The sequence below is a fragment of the Oncorhynchus nerka genome, linkage group LG28 (assembly GCF_034236695.1).
Source record: "Oncorhynchus nerka isolate Pitt River linkage group LG28, Oner_Uvic_2.0, whole genome shotgun sequence".
In the NCBI taxonomy this organism is placed as follows: domain Eukaryota; kingdom Metazoa; phylum Chordata; class Actinopteri; order Salmoniformes; family Salmonidae; genus Oncorhynchus; species Oncorhynchus nerka.
The window spans coordinates 28,809,264-28,835,530 of record NC_088423.1 but is presented as its reverse complement, the minus strand read 5'-3'; the positions used below and the strand labels follow the sequence as shown (position 1 = coordinate 28,835,530).

General features: G+C 46.4%; 1 protein-coding gene across 9 annotated transcripts in view; it reads right to left on the bottom strand.

The window, feature by feature from the left end:
* Window positions 1–26,267, bottom strand: part of kcnma1a (potassium large conductance calcium-activated channel, subfamily M, alpha member 1a) — a 314,116-nt gene that overhangs the window by 261,066 nt on the left and 26,783 nt on the right. The window lies entirely within an intron of this gene.

Sequence of the window (26,267 nt, the reverse complement as noted above, 5' to 3'; positions counted from 1 at the left end):
CCCTAGACCGCATCCACACTACTGATCATCCCCCAGACCGCATCCACACTACTGATCATCCCCCAGACCGCATCCACACTACTCAACAACCCCAGACCACATCCACACTACTGAACATCCCCAGACCACATCCACACTACTGATCATCCCCCAGACCGCATCCACACTAAACTACTGATCATCCCCCAGACCGCATCCACACTGCTGATCATCCCCCAGACCACATCCACACTACACTATTGATCATCCCCCAGACCACATCTATACTACACAACTGATCATCCCCCAGACCGCATCCACACTACACTATTGATCATCCCCCAGACTGCATCCACACTGCTGATCATCCCCCAGAATGCATCCACACTGCTGATCATCCCCCAGAATGCATCCACACTACTGATCATCCCCTAGACCGCATCCACACTACTGATCATCCCCTAGACCGCATCCACACTACTGATCATCCCCTAGACCGCATCCACACTACTGATCATCCCCCAGACCGCATCCACACTACTGATCATCCCCCAGACCGCATCCACACTACTCAACATCCCCCAGACCACATCCACACTACTGAACATCCCCCAGACCGCATCCACACTACTGATCATCTGCCAGACCACATCCACACTACTGATCATCTGCCAGACCACATCCACACTACTGATCATCCCCAGACCGCATCCACACTACACTATTTATCATCCCCCAGACCGCATCCATACTACACTAATGAACATCCCCCAGACAGCATCCAAACTACACTATTGAACATCCCCCAGACCGCATCCATACTACACAACTGAACATCCCCCAGACTGCATCCACACTACACTATTGATCAACCCCCAGACCGCATCCACACTACACTATTGATCATCCCCCAGACTGCATCCACACTGCTGATCATCCCCCAGAATGCATCCACACTACTGATCATCCCCCAGACCGCATCCACACTGCTGATCATCCCCCAGAATGCATCCACACTACTGATCATCCCCTAGACCGCATCCACACTACTGATCATCCCCTAGACCGCATCCACACTACTGATCATCCCCTAGACCGCATCCACACTACTGATCATCCCCTAGACCGCATCCACACTACTGATCATCCCCCAGACCGCATCCACACTACTGATCATCCCCCAGACCGCATCCACACTACTCAACATCCCCCAGACCACATCCACACTACTGAACATCCCCCAGACCGCATCCACACTACTGATCATCTGCCAGACCACATCCACACTACTGATCATCTGCCAGACCACATCCACACTACTGATCATCCCCAGACCGCATCCACACTACACTATTTATCATCCCCCAGACCGCATCCATACTACACTAATGAACATCCCCCAGACAGCATCCAAACTACACTATTGAACATCCCCCAGACCGCATCCATACTACACAACTGAACATCCCCCAGACTGCATCCACACTACACTATTGATCAACCCCCAGACCGCATCCACACTACACTATTGATCATCCCCCAGACCGCATCCACACTACACTACTGATCATCCCCCAGACTGCATCCACACTACGCTACTGATCATCCCCCAGACCGCATCCACACTGCTGATCATCCCCCAGAATGCATCCACACTACTGATCATCCCCTAGACCGCATCCACACTACTGATCATCCCCTAGACCGCATCCACACTACTGATCATCCCCTAGACCGCATCCACACTACTGATCATCCCCTAGACCGCATCCACACTACTGATCATCCCCCAGACCGCATCCACACTACTGATCATCCCCCAGACCGCATCCACACTACTCAACATCCCCCAGACCACATCCACACTACTGATCATCCCCCAGACTGCATCCACACTACTGTTCATCCGTCAGACCGCATCCACACTACTGATAATCCCCCAGACCACATCCACACTACTCAACATCCCCCAGACCACATCCACACTACTGAACATCCCCCAGACCGCATCCACACTACTGATCATCTGCCAGACCACATGCACACTACTGATCATCTGCCAGACCACATCCACACTACTGATCATCCCCAGACCGCATCCACACTACACTATTTATCATCCCCCAGACCGCATCCATACTACACTAATGAACATCCCCCAGACAGCATCCAAACCACACTATTGAACATCCCCCAGACCGCATCCATACTACACAACTGAACATCCCCCAGACTGCATCCACACTACACTATTGATCAACCCCCAGACCGCATCCACACTACACTATTGATCATCCCCCAGACCGCATCCACACTACACTACTGATCATCCCCCAGACTGCATTCACACTACGCTACTGATCATCCCCCAGACTGCATCCAGTCTACTGATCATCCCCCAGACCACATCCACACTACACTACTGAACATCCCCCAGACTGCATCCACACTACACTATTGATCATCCCCCAAACCGCATCCATACTACACAACTGGACATTCCCCAGACCGCATGCACACTACACTATTGATCATCCCCCAGACCACACCCACACTACACAATTGATCATCCCCCAGACCGCATCCACACTACACTACTGATCATCCCCCAGACTGCATCCAGTCTACTAGTCATCCCCCAGACTGCATCCAGTCTACTGATCATCCCCAGACCACATCCACACTACACTATTGATCATCCCCCAGACCACATCCACACTACACTATTGATCATCCCCCAAACCGCATCCATACTACACAACTGAACATACCCCAGACCGAATCCACACTACACTACTGATCATCCCCCAGACTGCATACAGTCTACTGGTCATCCCCCAGACCACATCCACACTACACTATTGATCATCCCCCAGACCACATCCACACTACACTATTGATCATCCCCCAGACCACATCCACACTACACTATTGATCATCCCCCAGACCACATCCACACTACACTATTGATCATCCCCCAGACCGCATCCATACTACACAACTGAACATCCCCCAGACCACATCCACACTACACTATTGATCATCCCCCAAGACCGCATCCATACTACACAACTGAACATCCCCCAGACCGCATCCACACTACACTATTGATCATCCCCCAGACCGCATCCACACTACACTACTGATCATCCCCCAGACCACATCCACACTGCTGATCATCCCCCAGAATGCATCCACACTACTGATCATCCCCTAGACCGCATCCACACTACTGATCATCCCCTAGACCGCATCCACACTACTGATCATCCCCCAGACCGCATCCACACTACTGATCATCCCCCAGACTGCATCCACACTACACTACTGATCATCCCCAGACCGCATCCACACAACTGATCATCCCCCAGACCACATCCACACTACTCAACATCCCCCAGACCACATCCACACTACACTATTGATCATCCCCCAGACCGCATCCACACTACACTATTGATCATCCCCCAGACCGCATCCACACTACACTATTGATCATCCCCCAGACCGCATCCACACTACACTACTGATCATCCCCCAGACTGCATCCACACTACTGATCATCCTCCAGACCGCATCCACACTACACTACTGATCATCCCCCAGACCGCATCCACACTGCTGATCATCCCCAGACCACATCCACACTACTCAACATCCCCAGACCACATCCACACTACACTATTGATCATCCCCCAGACCGCATCCACACTACACTACTGATCATCCCCCAGACTGCATCCAGGTACTGATCATCCCCCTTACCACATCCACACTACACTATTGATCATCCCCAGACCACATCCACACTACTGATCCCCCAGACTGCATCCAGTCTACTGATCATCCCCAGACCACATCCACACTAGTGAACATCCCCCAGACCGCATCCCCACTACACTATTGATCATCCCCCAGACCACATCCACACTGCTGATCATCCCCCAGACCACATCCACACTGCTGATCCTCCCCAGACCGCATCCACACTACTGATCATCCGTCAGACCGCATCCACACTACTGATCATCCGTCAGACCGCATCCACACTACTGATCATCTGCCAGACCGCATCCACACTATTTATCATCCCCCAGACCGCATCCATACTACACTAATGAACATCCCCAGACAGCATCCACACTACTGAACATCCCCCAGACAGCATCCACACTACCCTATTGATCATCCCCAGACCAACTGAACATCCCCAGACCGCATCCACACTACACTATTGATCAACCCCCAGACCGCATCCACACTACACTACTGATCTTCCCCCAGACTGCATCCAGTCTACTGATCATCCCCGAGACCACATCCACACTACACTATTGATTATCCCCCAGACCACATCCACACTACACTATTGATCATCCCCCAAACCGCATCCATACTACACAACTGAACATCCCCACTACACTACTGATCATCCCCCAGACCGCATCCACACTACACTACTGATCATCCCCCAGACTGCATCCAGTCTACTGGTCATCCCCCATCCACACTACACTATTGATCATCCCCAGACCACATCCACACTACACTATTGATCATCCCCCAGACCGCATCCATACTACACAACTGAACATCCCCCAGACCGCATCCACACTACACTATTGATCATCCCCAGACCGCATCCTCACTACACTACTGATCATCCCCCAAACCGCATCCAGTCTATTGATCATCCCCCAGACCGCATCCACACTACACTATTGATCATCCCCAGACCGCATCCAGTCTACTGATCATTCCCCAGACCGCATCCACACTACACTACTGATCATCCCCCAGACCGCATCCACACTAAACTACTGATCATCCCCCAGACCGCATCCACACTACACTACACTATTGATCATCCCCAGACCGCATCCACACTACACTATTGATCATCCCCCAGACCACATCCACACTACACTACTGATCATCCCCAGACCGCATCCAGTCTACTGATCATCCCCCAGACTGCATGCACACTACACTACTGATCATCCCCAGACCGCATCCACACTACACTACTGATCATCCCCCAGACTGCATCCACACTCCACTACTGATCATCCCCCAGACTGCATCCACACTACACTACTGATCATCCCCCTTACCACATCCACACTACACTATTGATCATCCCCCAGACCACATCCACACTACTGATCCCCCAGACTGCATCCAGTCTACTGATCATCCCCAGACCACATCCACACTAGTGAACATCCCCAGACCGCATCCCCACTACACTATTGATCATCCCCAGACCACATCCACACTGCTGATCATCCCCAGACCACATCCACACTGCTGATCCTCCCCAGACCGCATCCACACTACTGATCATCCGTCAGACCGCATCCACACTACTGATCATCCGTCAGACCGCATCCACACTACTGATCATCTGCCAGACCGCATCCACACTATTTATCATCCCCCAGACCGCATCCATACTACACTAATGAACATCCCCCAGACAGCATCCACACTACTGAACATCCCCCAGACAGCATCCACACTACCCTATTGATCATCCCCCAGACCAACTGAACATCCCCCAGACCGCATCCACACTACACTATTGATCAACCCCCAGACCGCATCCACACTACACTACTGATCTTCCCCCAGACTGCATCCAGTCTACTGATCATCCCCGAGACCACATCCACACTACACTATTGATTATCCCCCAGACCACATCCACACTACACTATTGATCATCCCCCAAACCGCATCCATACTACACAACTGAACATCCCCACTACACTACTGATCATCCCCCAGACCGCATCCACACTACACTACTGATCATCCCCCAGACTGCATCCAGTCTACTGGTCATCCCCATCCACACTACACTATTGATCATCCCCCAGACCACATCCACACTACACTATTGATCATCCCCCAGACCGCATCCATACTACACAACTGAACATCCCCCAGACCGCATCCACACTACACTATTGATCATCCCCCAGACCGCATCCTCACTACACTACTGATCATCCCCCAAACCGCATCCAGTCTATTGATCATCCCCCAGACCGCATCCACACTACACTATTGATCATCCCCCAGACCGCATCCAGTCTACTGATCATTCCCCAGACCGCATCCACACTACACTACTGATCATCCCCCAGACCGCATCCACACTAAACTACTGATCATCCCCCAGACCGCATCCACACTACACTACACTATTGATCATCCCCAGACCGCATCCACACTACACTATTGATCATCCCCCAGACCACATCCACACTACACTACTGATCATCCCCCAGACCGCATCCAGTCTACTGATCATCCCCCAGACTGCATGCACACTACACTACTGATCATCCCCCAGACCGCATCCACACTACACTACTGATCATCCCCCAGACTGCATCCACACTCCACTACTGATCATCCCCCAGACTGCATCCACACTACACTACTGATCATCCCCCAGACTGCATCCACACTACACTACTGATCATCCCCCAAACCGCATCCAGTCTACTGATCATTCCCCAGACCGCATCCACACTACACTACTGATCATCCCCCAGACTGCATGCACACTACACATCATCCCTCAGACCACATCTACAGCACACTCCTGATCAGGACAGGGTTATTGTTACATTGTGTGGCTTAGTTGGGAAGAGTGATGTGCTAGCAACGCCAAGGTTGTGAGTTCAATTCCTGCATAGACACATACTAGGGTATGCGCATATATACAGTACAAGTTTAAAATGAGTGCATTTGTATGTGGGACCCTAAACTGTAGCATACATCAGTCAGAAAAATATATTGAAAGCAGGAGAAGCGTCTGTCAAACATCCAAATGGTCTAAACCATTTGATTATGAGACTGGGGTGCAATCCAAAGTTGTGATATATATTCATTGCCTATGTCATAGCTTATCTTTTTAAATAAATACTAGCTCTAACACTTTTAATCTGCAGAAATTACAAATGAATTAGTGGGTGATGGTGATTTCAGAGCAAACGTGGGAGGAACAAAAAGCAAACATTGCCCCCTCTGATAGTGCGATGCCCAGTTTCCCTTTTGGCTCAGCTCGCGCATGCACACAATTGAAAGGGAAAGATGCACATCCCTAACACATACAAAACATTTATGCACTCACAGTACTGCAAGTTGCTTTGTAGAAAAGCATCTGCTTGGTGAGATTTATTTACACCGAACAAAAATATAAATGCAACATGTAAAGAGTTGGTCCCATGTTTCATGAGCTGAAATGAAAGATCCCATAAATGTTCCATACGCAAAAAAATATATATATATTTCTCTAAAATGCTGAGCACAAATTTGTTGACATCCCTGTTAGTCAGCATTTCTTATTTTCCAAGATAATCCATATACCTGACAGGTGTAACATATAAAGAAGCTGATTAAACAGCATGATCATTACACAAGTGCACCTTATGCTGGGGATGATAAAAGGCCACTAAAATGTGCAGTTGTCACACAACACAATGCCATACAGGTCTCAAGTTGAGGGAGTGTGGAATTGGCATGCTGACTGCAGCAATGTACACCAGAGCTGTTGCCAGAAAATGTCATGTTAATTTCTCCATAAGCTGGCTCCATGTAGTTTTAGACAGTTTGGCAGTACGCCCAACCAGCCACACAACCGCAGACCATGTGTAACCACGCCAGCCTAGGACCTCCACATCCAGCTTCTTCACCTGCGACATCGTCGGGGACCAGCCACCCGGACAGCTGATGAAACTGAGGACTATTTCTGTTTGTAATAAAGTCACTGATTGGCTGGGCCTGGCTCCCCAGTGTGTGGGCCTGACTCCCAAGTGGGTGGGTCTATGCCCTCCCAGGCCCACCCATGGCTGCACCACTGTCCAGTCATGTGAAATCCATAGATTACAGCCTAATACATTTATTTCAATTGACTGATTTCCTTATTTGAACTGTAACTCAGTAACATTTTTTAAATTGTTGCATGTTGCGTTTATATTTTTGTTCAGTATATTTATTAGCTGTGAGCCTGTTTGGATAAAAGCCTCAACTAAATGACCATACTATTATACTACTACCCTATTACTACATGACTATACTACTATCACCCTATTACAATATTATACTGGTACATTATACTACTACCCTATTACTACATTATACTACTACCCTATTACTACACATTTGCTACATTACTATATCACTACATTACTATACTAGTACACTTACTGCTATATTACTACATTATACTAGTACCCTATTACTACATGATACTACTATACTACTATCCTGTTACTACATTATACTACTACACTGTTACTACTACCCTGTTGCTACGCTATACTAATACCCTGTTACTACTACACTATTGCTACATTACTATAATATACTACTAAACTATTGCTACATTATACTACTACCCTGTTGCTACATTATACTAATACCCTGTTACTACTACACTATTGCTACATTACTATAATATACTACTAAACTATTGCTACATTATACTACTACCACCATGTTACTACATTATACTACTACCCTGTTACTACATTATACTACTACCCTGTTACTACATTATACTACTACACTATTGCTACATTACTATAACATACTACATTTTACTACATTACTATATTATACTTCTAAACTATTGCTACATTACTATACTACTACATCACTGCTACATTAGTATCCTACTACGTTACTACCCTATTACTACATTAGACTACTACCCTATTACTACTACATTAGACTACTACCCTATTACTACTACATTAGACTACTACCCTATTACTACTACATTTGCCTACTACCCTATTACTACTACATTTGCCTACTACCCTATTACTACTACATTATACTACTACCCTATTACTACTACATTATACTACTACCCTATTACTACATTATACAACTACCCTATTACTACATTATACAACTACCCTATTACTACATTATACAACTACATGACTTTACCATACTACTACAACAGACACCTCCTCCTCCGGTATCTGGTCCAAGTAATAGTTGAAGGTGCACCGGGGGGTTAGGGAAGGACGTTCTGAAAATGCAGGTGGCTGAATAACATCAGGTTATTTTCAGCCGTGGTGGAGAGAGAAACACTAAGTGAAACCTTGTAAACTCTAGCCTCCGGCCTGGACATTACATGACGTATCCTACTGCAGTGGAGGTGTGATGTCACCTTAACCGGCCATCAACAGCCCTGTCCCAGAGAAATGTCAGTGTCAGGGACAGAGCTGGGACAGGAACATTTAAGATTCCTCTTGTATACATATATTGTATAGGAATTTGCACTGTACTATGTATTAGACCTAGATAGTGTGAATGTAATAATATGTAGGCTATGTGACATTTAAAATGTATGTATTCCAGTCCTGGACTAATAATGTTCTGTACTATGTATTAGACCTAGATAGTGTGTATGTACTGATATGTAGGCTGTGTGTGACATTTAAAATGTAATAATGTTCTGTACTATGTATTAGGTCATGTTTCATGTGGACTCCAGGACAAGTAGCTGCTGCTTTTACAGCAGTGAATGGGGATCTTAATAAATACCAAATACTCACATTTAGATTGGATTATTATATGTGGATGACTTTGTAATGACCCTAGCCTCGGTAACTGCAGTAGGAGCACTTCCGAGGGTGTTAACGGTCTTGGGACAGTGGATAGGGTGTCATCCAAGGGTTGAGACCATCAGGTTTGAGTCCTGGCAGGTTGAGTATGGCTTAGGCTTACTCACATTCCTGTAGCAGAAGGTTGGGTTGAAGGGGAAACATGGTGTGTGTATTTATACAGTACATGGTGACAGTATGGTTTCCTAGACTAGATTTATTACACTGCAACAAATTAACAGAATATAGTTAGAGATTCAGTGAATCGAGCGACTTGTCAACAGCTCACACAATTAAATTCTACAGTATGGCCTATTAAATCAATGATCCACAAATGGATAAATACACACACAGATGAAGAGACAGAGACAGTCAGAGACGGTAAAATACAAACACTGGCTCAACTAACTTCATGATGGAAACTATCCAGAGACCTCTAGAATGGCCCAAACTGACAGCCACTAATTAAATCACGTGTGTTTCACTTGCAACTAAGCTGCTTCAAATACCCAGTGTCTATTTAAAACCGCGCTCAACAATGACAGAATGGGAAGACTCTGGCATGCCTGAAAAAACATTACGCAGAAGGAAAGTAACCAGACACTGCAAGGGCCTAGTACTGTGTGTGTGTGTGTGTGTTCTACGGGTCAGTGCCCACCCGTGACCATGTCTGGCTGTGAAACAGTACAACTGACATGTAGTCTTAACCTGCTCAATTAGAACTATGTACCCATAGTCACATCATGCAGGTCAATCTGCCGAAGGAAACCCTCTCTCTCTTGCTGCAATGATCACATGCAAAAGAAAAACAGAAAATGAAGGATGACTGCGGATGGTTGAATGTGGGGAGGGATGACTGCGGATGGTTGAATGTGGGGAGGGATGACTGTGGATGGTTGAATGTGGGGAGGGATGACTGCGGATGGTTGAATGTGGGGAGGGATGACTGCGGATGGTTGAATGTGGGGAGGGATGACTGCGGATGGTTGAATGTGGGGAGGGATGACTGCGGATGGTTGAATGTGGGGAGGGATGACTGCGGATGGTTGACTGCGGAGGGATGACTGCGGATGGTTGAATGACTGCGGATGGTTGAATGTGGGGAGGGATGACTGCGGATGGTTGAATGTGGGGAGGGATGACTGCGGATGGTTGAATGTGGGGAGGGATGACTGTGGATGGTTGACTGCGGAGGGATGACTGCGGATGGTTGAATGTGGGGAGGGATGACTGCGGATGGTTGAATGTGGGGAGGGATGACTGCGGATGGTTGAATGTGGGGAGGGATGACTGCGGATGGTTGAATGTGGGGAGGGATGACTGCGGATGGTTGACTGCGGGGAGGGATGACTGCGGATGGTTGACTGCGGAGGGATGACTGCGGATGGTTGAATGTGGGGAGGGATGACTGCGGATGGTTGAATGTGGGGAGGGATGACTGCGGATGGTTGAATGTGGGGAGGGATGACTGCGGATGGTTGAATGTGGGGAGGGATGACTGCGGATGGATGACTGTGGGGAGGGATGACTGCGGATGGTTGAATGTGGGGAGGGATGACTGCGGATGGATGACTGCGGATGGTTGAATGTGGGGAGGGATGACTGCGGATGGTTGAATGTGGGGAGGGATGACTGCGGATGGTTGACTGTGGGGAGGGATGACTGCGGATGGATGACTGCGGATGGTTGAATGTGGGGAGGGATGACTGCGGATGGATGACTGCGGATGGTTGAATGTGGGGAGGGATGACTGCGGATGGTTGAATGTGGGGAGGGATGACTGCGGATGGTTGACTGTGGGGAGGGATGACTGCGGATGGTTGACTGTGGGGAGGGATGACTGCGGATGGTTGACTGTGGGGAGGGATGACTGCGGATGGATGAGGGTGGATGGATGCAGGATACAAAAAAAGAAAATACAAAAAAATGGCTTATCTGTCTGTTTTCCTCTTAATTAGAATATCCTGGTCCTCCCAAATCGACAGTTGTTTATTACGGGGTGGGATTAGGGCCAAAATACAGGAATTTAGCAGGAGACAACGGATCTGTCCCAAATGGCACCCTATTTCCTATGTAGTGGATGGGCCCTGGTCAAAAGTAGTGCACTACATAGGGAATATGGTGCCATATGAGACACATCCAACAACTGGTCATGTGTAAGGTAGGGAAAGGGAGACAGACACTGACACACGCAGACTCTCACAAATACATGGGCGCACACACAGTCTCACACAAAACACACGGGATTATCTGCTTCCACAGCAATGTTCAGTGTTATTATTTTTAGCCAACACTTTGTGTCATTGCCAACATTAAGCTGTGAACAGCAGTTGATTGAGAAAGTCGTATACTTCGATTTATTGTCCAGCAAAGGCTAAAAGCTGACAGTTGTGATGGACATACTAAATGTTCCGTAACCATGCGCACACACACACAGAGCGATCGACAGGCGGAGGAAGACCAAGGGATGCTAAAATGTACTTATGTATCAAAAGAAAAAGTATAAACCATTTCCTTATATTAAGCAAACCAGACAGCGCAATGTTCTAGTTTTTTTATTGACTGATAGCCAGGGACACACTCCAACACAGACAATTTAAAAAACAAAGCATTTGTGTTTAGTGAGTCTGCCAGATCAGAGGCAGTAGGGATGACCAGGGATGTTATCTTGATAAGTGTGTGATATGGACCATTTTCCTGTCAAAATGGGTGTCAGGGGAAAATGTATGGAGTTAAAAGTACATTATTTTCTATAGTAATGTAGTGAAGTAGGCAAAAATATAAATAGTAAAGTACAGATACCCCCAAAAACTACTTAAGTAGTACTTTAAATGTATTTGTACTTAAGAACCGTACACCGCTGCCTCTCCTTTCTTCCATTCATCCTCTCAGCCAAGTTATAAATGCACCAATAACACATCAATAACACATCAATAACACAGATGTTGTCTGTCTGCCTGCCTTCCATAACAAAACAACACACTACCTGCAGACTTATTCCATGTGTAGTGCCAGTGCACCACCACTACTAATTCTACTAGAACATTCTCCAGGTCAGATGCACACAATCATACATTATTTAAGTGTAAACTATGTATATAAACATTAATATTTATTAATAGAATGTTGTGAATACACAGTTAAAGTCAGAAGTTTACATACACTTTTTCATTTAAAACTCATTTTTCAACCACTCCACAAATTTCTCCACAAGTCATTTTTCCAACAATTGTTTACAGACAGATTATTTCACAGTATCACAATTCCAGTGGGTCAGAAGTATACATACACTAAGGTGACTGTGCCTTTAAACAGCTTGGAAAATTCCAGAAAATTATGTAATAGCTTTAAAAGCTTCTGATAGGCTAATTTACATAATTTGAGTCAATTGAAGTGGATGTGGATGTATTTGAAGGCCTACCTTCAAACTCAGTGCCTCTTTGCTGTACATCATGGTAAAATCAAAAGAAATCAGGCAAGACCTCAGAAAAACAATTGTAGACCTCCACAACTCTGGTTCATCCTTGGAAGCAATTTCCAAACGCCTGAAGGTACCACGTTCATCTCTACAAACAATAGTTCGCAAGTATAAACGCCATGGGACCACACAGCCGTCATACCGCTCAGGAAAGAGACGTGCGTTCTGTCTCCTAGAGATGAACCTACCTTGGTGCGAAAAGTGCAAATCAATCCCAGAACAGCAGCAAAGAACCTTGTGAAGATGCTGGAGGAAACAGGTACAAAAGTATCTATATTTACAGTAAAACAAGTCCTATATCGACATAATCTGAAAGGCCGCTCAGCAAGGAAGAAGCCACTGCTCCAAAACCGCCATAAAAAAGCCAGACTACGGGTTGCAACTGCACATGGGGACAAAGATCGTACTTTTTGGAGAAATGTCCTCTGGTCTGATGAAACAAAAATAGAACTGTTTGGCAATAAATGACCATCTTTATATTTGGAGGAAATAGGGGGAGGCTTGCAGGCTGAAGAACACCATCCCAACCGTGAAGCACAGGGGTGGCAGCATCATGTTGTGGGGGTGCTTTGCTCCAGGAAGGACTGGTGCACTTCACAAAATAGATTGCATCATGAGGCAGGAAAATTATGTGGATATATTGAAGCAACATCTCAAGACATCAGTCAGGAAATTAAAGCATGGTCGCAAATGGGTCTTCCAAAAGGACAATGACTCCAAGCATACTTCCAAAGTTGTGGCAAAATGGCTTAAGGACAACAAAGTCAAGGAATTGGAGTGGCCATCACAAAGCCCTGACATCAATCCCACAGAACATTTGTGGGCAGAACTGAAAAAGCATGTGTGAGCAAGGAGGCCTACAAACCTGACTCAGTTACACCAGCTCTGTCAGGAGGAATAGGCCAAAATTCACCCAACTTATTGTGGGAAGCTTGTGGAAGGCTACCCGAAATGTTTGACCCAAGTTAAACAATGTAAAAGGCAATGTTACCAAATACTAATTGAGTGTATGTAAACTTCTGACCCAATGGGAATGTGATGAAAGAAATAAAAGCTGAAATAAATCACTATCTACTATTTATTCTGACATTTCACATTCTTAAAATAAAGTGGTGATCCTAACTGACCTGACAGAGAATTTGTACTAGGATTAAATGTCAGGAATGTTTAATGAGTTTAAATGTATTTGGCTAAGGTGTACGTTAACTTCCGACTTCAACTGTTTTCTACCATTCAAAAGTTTGGGGTCACTTAGAAATGTCCTTGTTTTTTAAAGAAAAGCATATTTTTGTCCAACCATTTTGAGCCTGTAATTGAACACACAAATACAAATGCTCCTGATTTTTTTATTTTTTTTTATTTCACCTTTATTTAACCAGGTAGGCTAGTTGAGAACACCTTTATTTAACCAGGTAGGCTAGTTGAGAACACCTTTATTTAACCAGGTAGGCTAGTTGAGAACACCTTTATTTAACCAGGTAGGCTAGTTGAGAACAAGTTCTCATTTGCAACTGCGACCTGGCCAAGATAAAGCATAGCAGTGTGAACAGACAACAGAGTTACACATGGAGTAAACAATAAACAAGTCAATAACATAGTAGAAAAAAAAAAAAATAATCTATATACATTGTGTGCAAAAGGCATGAGGAGGTTGGCAATAAATAGGCCATAGGAGTGAATAATTACAATTTAGCAGATTAACACTGGAGTGATAAATGATCAGATGAACATGTGCAGGTAGAGATACTGGTGTGCAAAAGAGCAGAAAAGTAAATAAAATAAAAAACAGTATGGGTGGGCTATTTACAGATGGACTATGTACAGCTGCAGCGATCGGTTAGCTGCTCAGATAGCAGATGTTTAAAGTTGGTGAGGGAGATAAAAGTCTTCAACTTCAGAGATTTTTGCAATTCGTTCCAGTCTCAGGCAGCAGAGAACTGGAAAGAAAGGCGTCCAAATGAGGTTTTGGCTTTAGGGATGATCAGTGAGATACACCTGCTGGAGCGCGTGCTACGGGTGGGTGTTGCCATCGTGACCAATGAACTGAGATAAAGCAGAGCTTTACCTAGCATAGACTTGTAGATGACCTGGAGCCAGTGGGTCTGGCGACGAACATATAGCGAGGGCCAGCCGACTACAGCATACAGGTCGCAGTGGTGGGTGGTATAAGGTGCTTTAGTAACAAAACGGATGGCACTGTGATAAACTGCATCCAGTTTGCTGAGTAGAGTATTGGAAGATATTTTGTAGATGACATCGCCGAAGTCGAGGATCGGTAGGATAGTCAGTTATACTAGGGTAAGTTTTGCGGCGTGAGTGAAGGAGGCTTTGTTGCGAAATAGAAAGCCGACATTAGATTTGATTTTGGATTGGCGATGTTTGATATGAGTCTGGAAGGAGAGTTTGCAGTCTAGCCAGACACCTAGGTATTTATAGTTGTCCACATATTCTAGGTCGGAACCATCCAGGGTGGTGATGCTGCCTGCACCCGCAAGCCCGACTAGCGAACGGTTGAAAAGCATGCATTTGGTTTTACTAGCGTTTAAGAGCAGTTGGAGGCCACGGAAGGAGTGTTGTATGGCATTGAAGCTCGTTTGGAGGTTAGATAGCACAGTGTCCAAGGAAGGGCCAGAAGTATACAGAATGGTGTCGTCTGCGTAGAGGTGAATCAGGGAATCGCCCGCAGCAAGAGCAACATCATTGATATATACCAAGAAAAGAGTCGGCCCGAGAATTGAACCCTGTGGTACCCCCATAGAGACTGCCAGAGGACCGGACAACATGCCCTCTGATTTAACACACTGAACTCTGTCTGCAAAGTAGTTGGTGAACCAGGCAAGGCAGTCATTTTAAAAACCGAGGCTACTGAGTGCCCGATATGAATATGGTGATTGACAGAGTCGAAAGCCTTGGCCAGGTCGATGAAGACGGCTGCACAGTACTGTCTTTTATTGATGGCGGTTATGATATCATTTAGTACCTTGAGCGTGGCTGAGGTGCACCCGTGACCGGCTCGGAAACCGGATTGCACAGCGGAGAAGGTACGGTGGTATTCGAGATGGTCAGTGATCTGTTTGTTGACTTGGCTTTCAAAGACCATAGATAGGCAGCGCGGGATGGATATAGGTCTGTAACAGTTTGGGTCCAGGGTGTCTCCCCCTTTGAAGAGGGGGATGACCGCGGCAGCTTTCCAATCCTTGGGGATCTCAGATGATACGGAGAGGAGAGGTTGAACAAGCTGGTAATAGGGGTTGCGACAATGGCAGCGGACAGTTTCAGAAATAGAGGGTCCAGATTGTCAAGCCCAGCTGATTTGTACGGGTCCAGGTTTTGCAGCTCTTTCAGAACATCTGCTATCTGGATTTGGGTAAAGGAGAAGCTGGGGAGGAGTGGGCGAGTAGCTGCGGGGGGCTGTTGGCCGAGGTTGGAGTAGCCAGGAGGAAGGCATGGCCAGCCGTTGATACTCAACTAGTCTAAGGAAGGCCATTTTTATTGCTTCTTTAAAATCAGGACAACAGTTTTCAGCCATGCTAACATAATTGCAAAAGGGTTTTCTAATGACCAATTAGTCTTTTAAAATTATTAACTTTGATTAGCTAACACAACATGCCATTGGAACATAGGAGTAATGGTTGCTGATAATGGGCCTCTGTACGCCTATGTAGATATTCAATTTTAAAAATCTACTGTTTCCAGCTACAATAGTCATTTACAACATTAACAATGTTTACACTGTATTTCTGATCAATTTGATGTTATTTTAAACGGACAAAAATTGTGCTTTTCTTTCAAAAACAAGGAAATGTCTAAGTGACCCCAAACTTTTGAACGGTAGTGTATATCTATGGTGTAAACAGAAAAGGGTGTCCTCTAACATGGTTTACATTCTTTCATGTACACGCGCGCAAAGTCATCATTTATTCATTACCATTTCAAATTGCAATATGTGTGGGATGAAACACATTGAGATGAATCAGCTTGTTTCCAAGAGGGTCTCATGTCAAAAGCAGTTATCCTACAAATCAAATTAAAAGCAAAAACAACTGGTCCAATCATTAGGATGCTAAGTTGGCAGCAGCATCATCACCAGATACAGTGTGACTGGTTTGGAATGGAGCTGCGTGAGTTAACATGGCCACATCATCTCAGGTACTAAGATTAGCGCTACGTCATACTATCATGTATGCCTAAGGTCAAAGGTGAGGACTTTTTACTAGACTCCACATCAGAGAGATTTAACCATTGAATAAAGATAGCTAAGAACCTGTTAACAAGCATTTTGTTACACCCGCAATAACATCTGCTAAATATGTGTCTGCGACCAATAAAATGTGATTTGATTTGAATATCCCTCGGTTTCAGACACAAATTTGCTTTTAAAATGAAGTAATTTTCCATTTATTGTGTTGTTCAATATTGCCTGAGTTAATGTTGAGAGCAAAGAGAGCTCTGGCTGGCTGTGTGTTATTCCAGTAGAGAGAGAGAAAGCGTCCGACTCTGTGGTAATTGGAATGACAAAACAACAAATGCAATTTGCCTCTGAACACAAACATCTCATCAGAGTTGCTACTGGAAACAGTCAGCCATGATACTCATTAGCTATCAACCGCCACAGAATGGAACTTCATGGGGAGGATTTTAATTGCTGGTTTGTTGTTGATCACTCTCTCTCTATTTACCCCTCTCTATTGACCTGTGTGTCTATGTTTCTGTGTCTGTCTGTCTCTCTCTCTGTGTGTGTGTGTGGCTCTCTCTGTGTGTGTGTGTCTCTGTCTCTCACTCTCTGTGTGTGTGTGTCTCTGTCTCTCACTCTCTGTGTGTGTGTGTCTCTGTCTCTCACTCTGTGTGTGTGTGTGTCTCTGTCTCTCACTCTCTGTGTGTGTGTGTCTCTGTCTCTCACTCTCTGTGTGTGTGTGTCTCTGTCTCTCACTCTCTGTGTGTGTGTGTCTCTGTCTCACTCTCTGTGTGTGTGTGTCTCTGTCTCTCACTCTCTGTGTGTGTGTCTCTGTCTCTCACTCTCTGTGTGTGTGTGTCTCTGTCTCTCACTCTCTGTGTGTGTGTGTCTCTGTCTCTCACTCTCTGTGTGTGTGTGTCTCTGTCTCTCACTCTCTGTGTGTGTGTGTCTCTGTCTCTCACTCTGTGTGTGTGTGTGTCTCTGTCTCTCACTCTCTGTGTGTGTGTGTGTGTGTGTGTGTGTGTGTGTGTGTGTGTGTGTCTCTGTCTGTCTGTCTGTGTCTGTCTGTCTGTCTGTGTGTGTCTGTGTGTTTGTCTGTGTGTGTCTCTCTCTGTGTGTATGTGTCTCCTGTCTGTCTGTCTGTCTGTCTGTCTGTCTGTCTGTCTGTCTGTCTGTCTGTCTGTCTGTCTGTTTCTGTGTGGGTGTGTCTGTGTCTCTGTATGTGTCTGTGTGTTTGTCTGTGTGTGTCTCTCTCTGTGTGTATGTGTCTCCTGTCTGTCTGTCTGTCTGTCTGTCTGTCTGTCTGTCTGTTGTCTGTCTGTGTGTCTGTCTGTCTGTGTCTGTGTGTCTGTGTCTCTGTGTGGGTGTGTCTGTCTGTGTCTGTCTGTCTGTGTGTGGGTGTGTCTGTGTGTCTCTGTGTGGGTGTGTCTGTGTGTCTGTCTCTGTGTGTGTATGAGTGTCTGTCTGTCTGTCTGTGTGTCTGTCTGAGTGTCTGTCTGTCTCTGTCTGTCTGTGTCTCTGTGTGAGAGTGTTTCTGTGTCTGTCTCTGTGAGTGAGTGAGAGTGTTTCTGTCTCTGTGAGTGAGTGAGAGTGTTTCTGTCTCTGTGAGTGTCTGAGTGAGAGTGTTTCTGTCTCTGTGAGTGAGTGAGAGTGTTTCTGTCTCTGTGAGTGAGTGAGAGTGTTTCTGTCTCTGTGAGTGAGTGAGAGTGTTTCTGTCTCTGTGAGTGAGTGAGAGTGTTTCTGTCTCTGTGAGTGAGTGAGAGTGTTTCTGTCTCTGTGAGTGAGTGAGAGTGTTTCTGTCTCTGTGAGTGAGTGAGAGTGTTTCTGTCTCTGTGAGTGAGTGAGAGTGTTTCTGTCTCTGTGAGTGAGTGAGAGTGTTTCTGTCTCTGTGAGTGAGTGAGAGTGTTTCTGTCTCTGTGAGTGAGTGAGAGTGTTTCTGTCTCTGTGAGTGAGTGAGAGTGTTTCTGTCTCTGTGAGTGAGTGAGAGTGTTTCTGTCTCTGAGTGAGTGAGAGTGTTTCTGTCTCTGTGAGTGAGTGAGAGTGTTTCTGTCTCTGTGAGTGAGTGAGAGTGTTTCTGTCTCTGTGAGTGAGTGAGAGTGTTTCTGTCTCTGTGAGTGAGTGAGAGTGTTTCTGTCTCTGTGAGTGAGTGAGAGTGTTTCTGTCTCTGTGAGTGAGTGAGAGTGTTTCTGTCTCTGTGAGTGAGTGAGAGTGTTTCTGTCTCTGTGAGTGAGTGAGAGTGTTTCTGTCTCTGTGAGTGAGTGTTTCTGAGTGTTTCTGTCTCTGTGAGTGAGTGAGAGTGTTTCTGTCTCTGTGTGGAGTGAGAGTGTTTCTGTCTCTGTGAGTGAGTGAGAGTGTTTCTGTCTCTGTGTGTGAGTGAGAGTGTTTCTGTCTCTGTGTGGGTGAGAGTGTTTCTGTCTCTGTGAGTGGGTGAGAGTGTTTCTGTCTCTGTGAGTGAGAGTGTGTCTGTGTGTGAGTGAGAGTGTTTCTGTGTGTGAGTGAGAGTGTTTCTGTCTCTGTGTGTGAGTGAGAGTGTTTCTGTCTCTGTGTGTGAGTGAGAGTGTTTCTGTCTCTGTGTGTGAGTGAGAGTGTTTCTGTCTCTGTGTGTGAGTGAGAGTGTTTCTGTCTCTGTGTGTGAGTGAGTGTTTCTGTCTCTGTGTGTGAGTGAGTGTTTCTGTCTCTGTGTGTGAGTGAGAGTGTTTGTCTCTGTGTGAGAGTGTTTGTCTCTGTGTGTGAGTGTCTCTGTGTGTGTGTGAGTGTGAGTCTGTGTGTGAGTGTGAGTCTGTGTGTGAGTGTGAGTCTCTGTGTGTGAGTGTGAGTCTCTGTGTGTGAGTGTGAGTCTCTGTGTGTGAGTCTCTGTGTGTGAGTGTGAGTCTCTGTGTGTGAGTGTGAGTCTCTGTGTGTGAGTGTGAGTCTCTGTGTGTGAGAGTGAGTCTCTGTGTGTGAGTGTGAGTCTCTGTGTGTGAGAGTGTGAGTCTCTGTGTGAGTGTGAGTCTCTGTGTGTGGGTGTGAGTCTCTGGGTGTGTGAGTGTGAGTCTCTGGGTGTGTGGGTGAGTCTCTGTGGGTGAGAGTGTGTCTCTGTGTGTGAGGTGTCTGTCTCTGTCTCTCAGTGGTGTGTGTGTGTGTCTGTGTGTCTGGGTGTGTGTCTCTGTGGGTGCGGTGTGTGTCTCTGTGGGTGTGGTGTGTGTGTTTCTCTGTGGGTGAGTGTGTGTGTGTATGTGGGTGGGTGGCTGTGTGTGCCTCTCTGTGGGTGTGTGTGTGTGTCTCTGTGGGTGTGTGTGTGTGTGTGTGTTTCTCTGTGGGTGTGTGTGTGTGTCTCTGTGGGTGTGTGTGTGTGTGTGTTTCTCTGTGTGTGCTAAGGTGTGGAGAGTCATTGCAGGTGGTCAGTCCACTTGAAGTGTTCAGCAGTCTGATGGATTGTAGATAGAACGTGTCTGAGCCTACAGAAAGGTGCAGCTCATTGATGGCTGTAACAATCATTTGGCCAAAGGCTGTATACCACAAAGTACTTGATCCAGGGTGCCAATCATTTTGATTTATTTTATTTTCTAAAATGGTAAAAATGTCAGTGTACAAAAATAGAATTGGTTCTGCAAATGTTGAAAGTTCATTAAAGTGTGGAGATACCTTTTTCTTCAATTTCAACTTACTTTCAAGTATTTTTGGGGAAATAGGGAATTATTTAAAAACAGTGCCAATATATTTGGCAGCAAGTGACATATAACATTGAATGGCCAAGAACTTTATCTTGGTCACGCTTGTTGGGTAGTATTATTTAGTGCAAGGGGTATAGTTAGGTTTAGAGCAAGATACTTTTTATTTGGGACTATCCAAATAAAGTGTAACCACACTTTGTTTCCAGTGTAAGTCGATCATCTTGTGGAAACAGGCCTTATGACGTTCAACCCTCTCCCTCAGTCCAGACAGCCATGGTCAACAAGACCAATCCTCTCCATTTATATATAATGAGATGTATCTGCCACCTTGTTTATCGCAACTCCTCATCACCACACATGCATTTTTAACTGGAATATCACACACACACACACACTTCCGAGAAAATGTTGCTTTGATGGACAGAGAGCAAGGCTGAGACAATGTGAGGCAGAATGATGGGTGTGAGCAGGTCATGGCTGTGTAATTACAGATTGGCTTAGCACAGTGTGTTGCTAGCAGGGCTTGGAGTTGCCTAGAATAGATACACAGGGCTACTGGTGGCTAGCCCCAGGGGAAGATACACAGGGCTACTGGTGGCTAGCCCCAGGGGAAGATACACAGGGCTACTGGTGGCTAGCCCCAGGGGAAGATACACAGGGCTACTGGTGGCTAGCCCCAGGGGAAGATACACAGGGCTACTGGTGGCTAGCCCCATGGGAAGATACACAGGGCTACTGGTGGCTAGCCCCAGGGGAAGATACACAGGGCTACTGGTGGCTAGCCCCCCAGGGCTACTGGTGGCTAGCCCCAGGGGAAGATACACAGGGCTACTGGTGGCTAGCCCCAGGGGAAGATACACAGGGCTACTGGTGGCTAGCCCCAGGGGAAGATACACAGGGCTACTGGTGTCGGGCAGCTAATGGAGAGTGTAGCTAAGGTTACATTTTTTAAAATCCCTCCCGTCTCGGTTCTGTTGGCAGGCTGTCATTCGAGAGTGGCGAGACGGATAATTTATCCTGTGACCGCTGTCACCTCTGACCCTGACCCATTTGAAGGAAGAGAAAGGTCGCTGCTGGGGATGCCACCTCAAGGCTCACGACACGAAGCTTGCCATTTCTGGAGCCCTGACTAGGTTGACACCATATAAAGAGTGAGCTATGGTTGGACAGGACCATTTACTCTCAGATGTCCTTCTATGGATTCTCAATGACATCATCTCTGTCCAATCCACAGAATTAAATAGTACATATTGTATCTATATAGTACCATCCTTGTTCATGTCATTGTGTTGGGGACCTCCAGGGCAGGAGGCCAGATGAACACCATAGCATGCCCAGCAGAGAACAGCCTGGCCTGGCTACAGGCTACACAAACCACTGCCTCTGTGGCTCGCTGGCTGCCTGGACAACCATGAAGGAGATCTGAAGGACAGATGGAGGAAGATAATTCTGGTAGAGAGAAATTAGGAGAAAAAAAAGAGAGGGAGGGAGGGGGAAATGAGGAAATGAGAGAGATAGGGACAGAGGAGAGAGAGATAGAGAGGAGGGAGATAGCATGTGGCTTTTGAGAGCGTGCCAGCGCACATCTCGCGGTTGTGTTCGCTTGAGACAATTTGCAGCACAGCAGCTGCAGAGCAATGCTCAGTGTTCTATCTATCATGCCCTAGCAGAACCGAGCAGAGCTGCCTACAGCCTTACTACACCCACTGTGTCATCTAATACACAGAAAGGCAGGGGGGGGAGAAGAGGGAGACAGAGACAGAGAAAAAAGTGAGAGAAACAGAGAGAGATGCCCACAGCAATCCAACACTCAGTGTCACTCACAGAGCAAAAACGCCATCATTATATTCATCACCACCCAATGTGAGCAGAGAGTAAGATTAGAATACACTTTTATATCTTCTATAGCTAGGTTTCCTCTGGCGACAGATTTTCATGCGACTATTCTAAAAACAATATGCACATTTTTCCACCGGAGGTGTGTTTCCATCAAACTGACTTGTTGTGGATATAAATAACTGCGTAATGACTTAATGCACACAAACAGCACTTTTGTGCTTCAATTTTCATGTACCGAATAAAACAGAAGTTCACTACCACATGTGCTTATGACAACAGAATAGCCCATACAGAATGACAAACAAAATAGGAAATGGGTATGGGACCTATCCCTATGCAGTCCATCTCAAATAAAGGTGACATAAACAAATACAAATCTTCCTGTTTATATAAAACCCTGTAGCCGATGACCACAAAACATTCAGGGAAAACAGAAAAGACACTATATTGCATGACAATGCCAGTGTTTCTAAATGACCCTATGATGTCTGGTACGACAGGGGTACTGCAGGAGCAGTGTGTTTCTAAATGACCCTATGATGTCTGGTACAACAGGGGTACTGCAGGAGCAGTGTGTTTCTAAATGACCCTGATGTGTGGTACGACAGGGGTACTGCAGGAGCAGTATGTTTCTAAATGACCCTGATGTGTGGTACGACAGGGGTACTGCAAGGAGCAGTATGTTTCTAAATGACGCTGATGTCTGGTACGACAGAGGTACTGCAGGAGCAGTATGTTTCTAAATGACCCTGATGTGTGGTACGACAGGGGTACTGCAGGAGCAGTGTGTTTCTAAATGACCCTATGATGTCTGGTACGAAAGGGGTACTGCAGGAGCAGTGTGTTTCTAAATGACCCTATGATGTCTGGTACAACAGGGGTACTGCAGGAGCAGTGTGTTTCTAAATGACCCTATGATGTCTGGTACGACAGAGGTACTGCAGGAGCAGTGTGTTTCTAAATGACCCTAAGATGTGTGGTACGACAGGGGTACTGCAGGAGCAGTGTGTTTCTAAATGACCCTAAGATGTGTGGTACGACAGGGGTACTGCAGGAGCAGTGTGTTTCTAAATGACCCTGATGTGTGGTACGACAGGGGTACTGCAGGAGCAGTGTGTTTCTAAATGACCCTATGATGTCTGGTACGAAAGGGGTACTGCAGGAGCAGTGTGTTTCTAAATGACCCTATGATGTGTAGTACGACAGGGGTACTGCAGGAGCAGTGTGTTTCTAAATGACCCTATGATGTCTGGTACGAAAGGTGTACTGCAGGAGCAGTGTGTTTCTAAATGACCCTATGATGTGTAGTACGACAGGGGTACTGCAGGAGCAGTGTGTTTCTAAATGACCCTATGATGTCTGGTACGAAAGGTGTACTGCAGGAGCAGTGTGTTTCTAAATGACCCTATGATGTCTGGTACGACAGGGGTACTGCAGGAGCAGTGTGTTTCTAAATGACCCTAAGATGTGTGGTACGACAGGGGTACTGCAGGAGCAGTGTGTTTCTAAATGACCCTAAGATGTGTGGTACGACAGGGTACTGCAGGAGCAGTGTGTTTCTAAATGACCCTGATGTGTGGTACGACTACTGCAGGAGCAGTGTGTTTCTAAATGACCCTATGATGTCTGGTACGAAGGGGTACTGCAGGAGCAGTGTGTTTCTAAATGACCCTATGATGTCATGTACGAAAGGTGACTGCAGGAGCAGTGTGTTTCTAAATGATGTGTGTAGTACGACAGGGTACTGCAGGAGCAGTGTGTTTCTAAATGACCCTATGATGTCTGGTACGAAAGGTGTACTGCAGGAGCAGTGTGTTTCTAAATGACCCTAAGATGTGTGGTACGACAGGGGTACTGCAGGAGCAGTGTGTTTCTAAATGACCCTATGATGTCTGGTACGACAGGGGTACTGCAGGAGCAGTGTGTTTCTAAATGACCCTAAGATGTGTGGTACGACAGGGGTACTGCAGGAGCAGTGTGTTTCTAAATGACCCTAAGATGTGTGGTACGACAGGGGTACTGCAGGAGCAGTGTGTTTCTAAATGACCCTGATGTGTGGTATGACAGGGGTACTGCAGGAGCAGTGTGTTTCTAAATGACCCTATGATGTCTGGTACGAAAGGGGTACTGCAGGAGCAGTGTGTTTCTAAATGACCCTATGATGTCTGGTACGAAAGGGGTACTGCAGGAGCAGTGTGTTTCGAAATGACCCTATGATGTGTGGTACGACAGGGGTACTGCAGGAGCAGTGTGTTTCTAAATGACCCTATGATGTCTGGTACGACAGGGGTACTGCAGGAGCAGTGTGTTTCTAAATGACCCTAAGATGTGTGGTACGACAGGGGTACTGCAGGAGCAGTGTGTTTCTAAATGACCCTATGATGTGTAGTACGACAGGGGTACTGCAGGAGCAGTGTGTTTCTAAATGACCCTATGATGTCTGGTACGAAAGGTGTACTGCAGGAGCAGTGTGTTTCTAAATGACCCTAAGATGTGTGGTACGACAGGGGTACTGCAGGAGCAGTGTGTTTCTAAATGACCCTAAGATGTGTGGTACGACAGCGGTACTGCAGGAGCAGTGTGTTTCTAAATGACCCTGATGTGTGGTACGACAGGGGTACTGCAGGAGCAGTGTGTTTCTAAATGACCCTAAGATGTGTGGTACGACAGGGGTACTGCAGGAGCAGTGTGTTTCTAAATGACCCTAAGATGTGTGGTACGACAGGGGTACTGCAGGAGCAGTGTGTTTCTAAATGACCCTATGATGTGTGGTACGACAGGGGTACTGCAGGAGCAGTGTGTTTCTAAATGACCCTATGATGTCTGGTACGACAGGGGTACTGCAGGAGCAGTGTGTTTCTAAATGACCCTAAGATGTGTGGTACGACTAAGAGCAGTGTGTTTCTAAATGACCTAAGATGTGGTACGACAGAGGTACTGCAGGAGCAGTGTGTTTCTAAATGACCCTAAGATGTGTGGTACGACAGGGGTACTGCAGGAGCAGTGTGTTTCTAAATGACCCTAAGATGTGTGGTACGACAGGGGTACTGCAGGAGCAGTGTGTTTCTAAATGACCCTAAGATGTGTGGTACGACAGGGGTACTGCAGGAGCAGTGTGTTTCTAAATGACCCTAAGATGTGTGGTACGACAGAGGTACTGCAGGAGCAGTGTGTTTCTAAATGACCCTAAGATGTGTGGTACGACAGGGGTACTGCAGGAGCAGTGTGTTTCTAAATGACCCTAAGATGTGTGGTACGACAGGGGTACTGCAGGAGCAGTGTGTTTCTAAATGACCCTAAGATGTGTGGTACGACAGAGGTACTGCAGGAGCAGTGTGTTTCTAAATGACCCTATGATGTGTGGTACGACAGAGGTACTGCAGGAGCAGTGTGTTTCTAAATGACCCTAAGATGTGTGGTACGAGAGGTACTGCAGGAGCAGTGTGTTTCTAAATGACCCTAAGATGTGTGGACGACAGGGGTACTGCAGGAGCAGTGTGTTTCTAAAT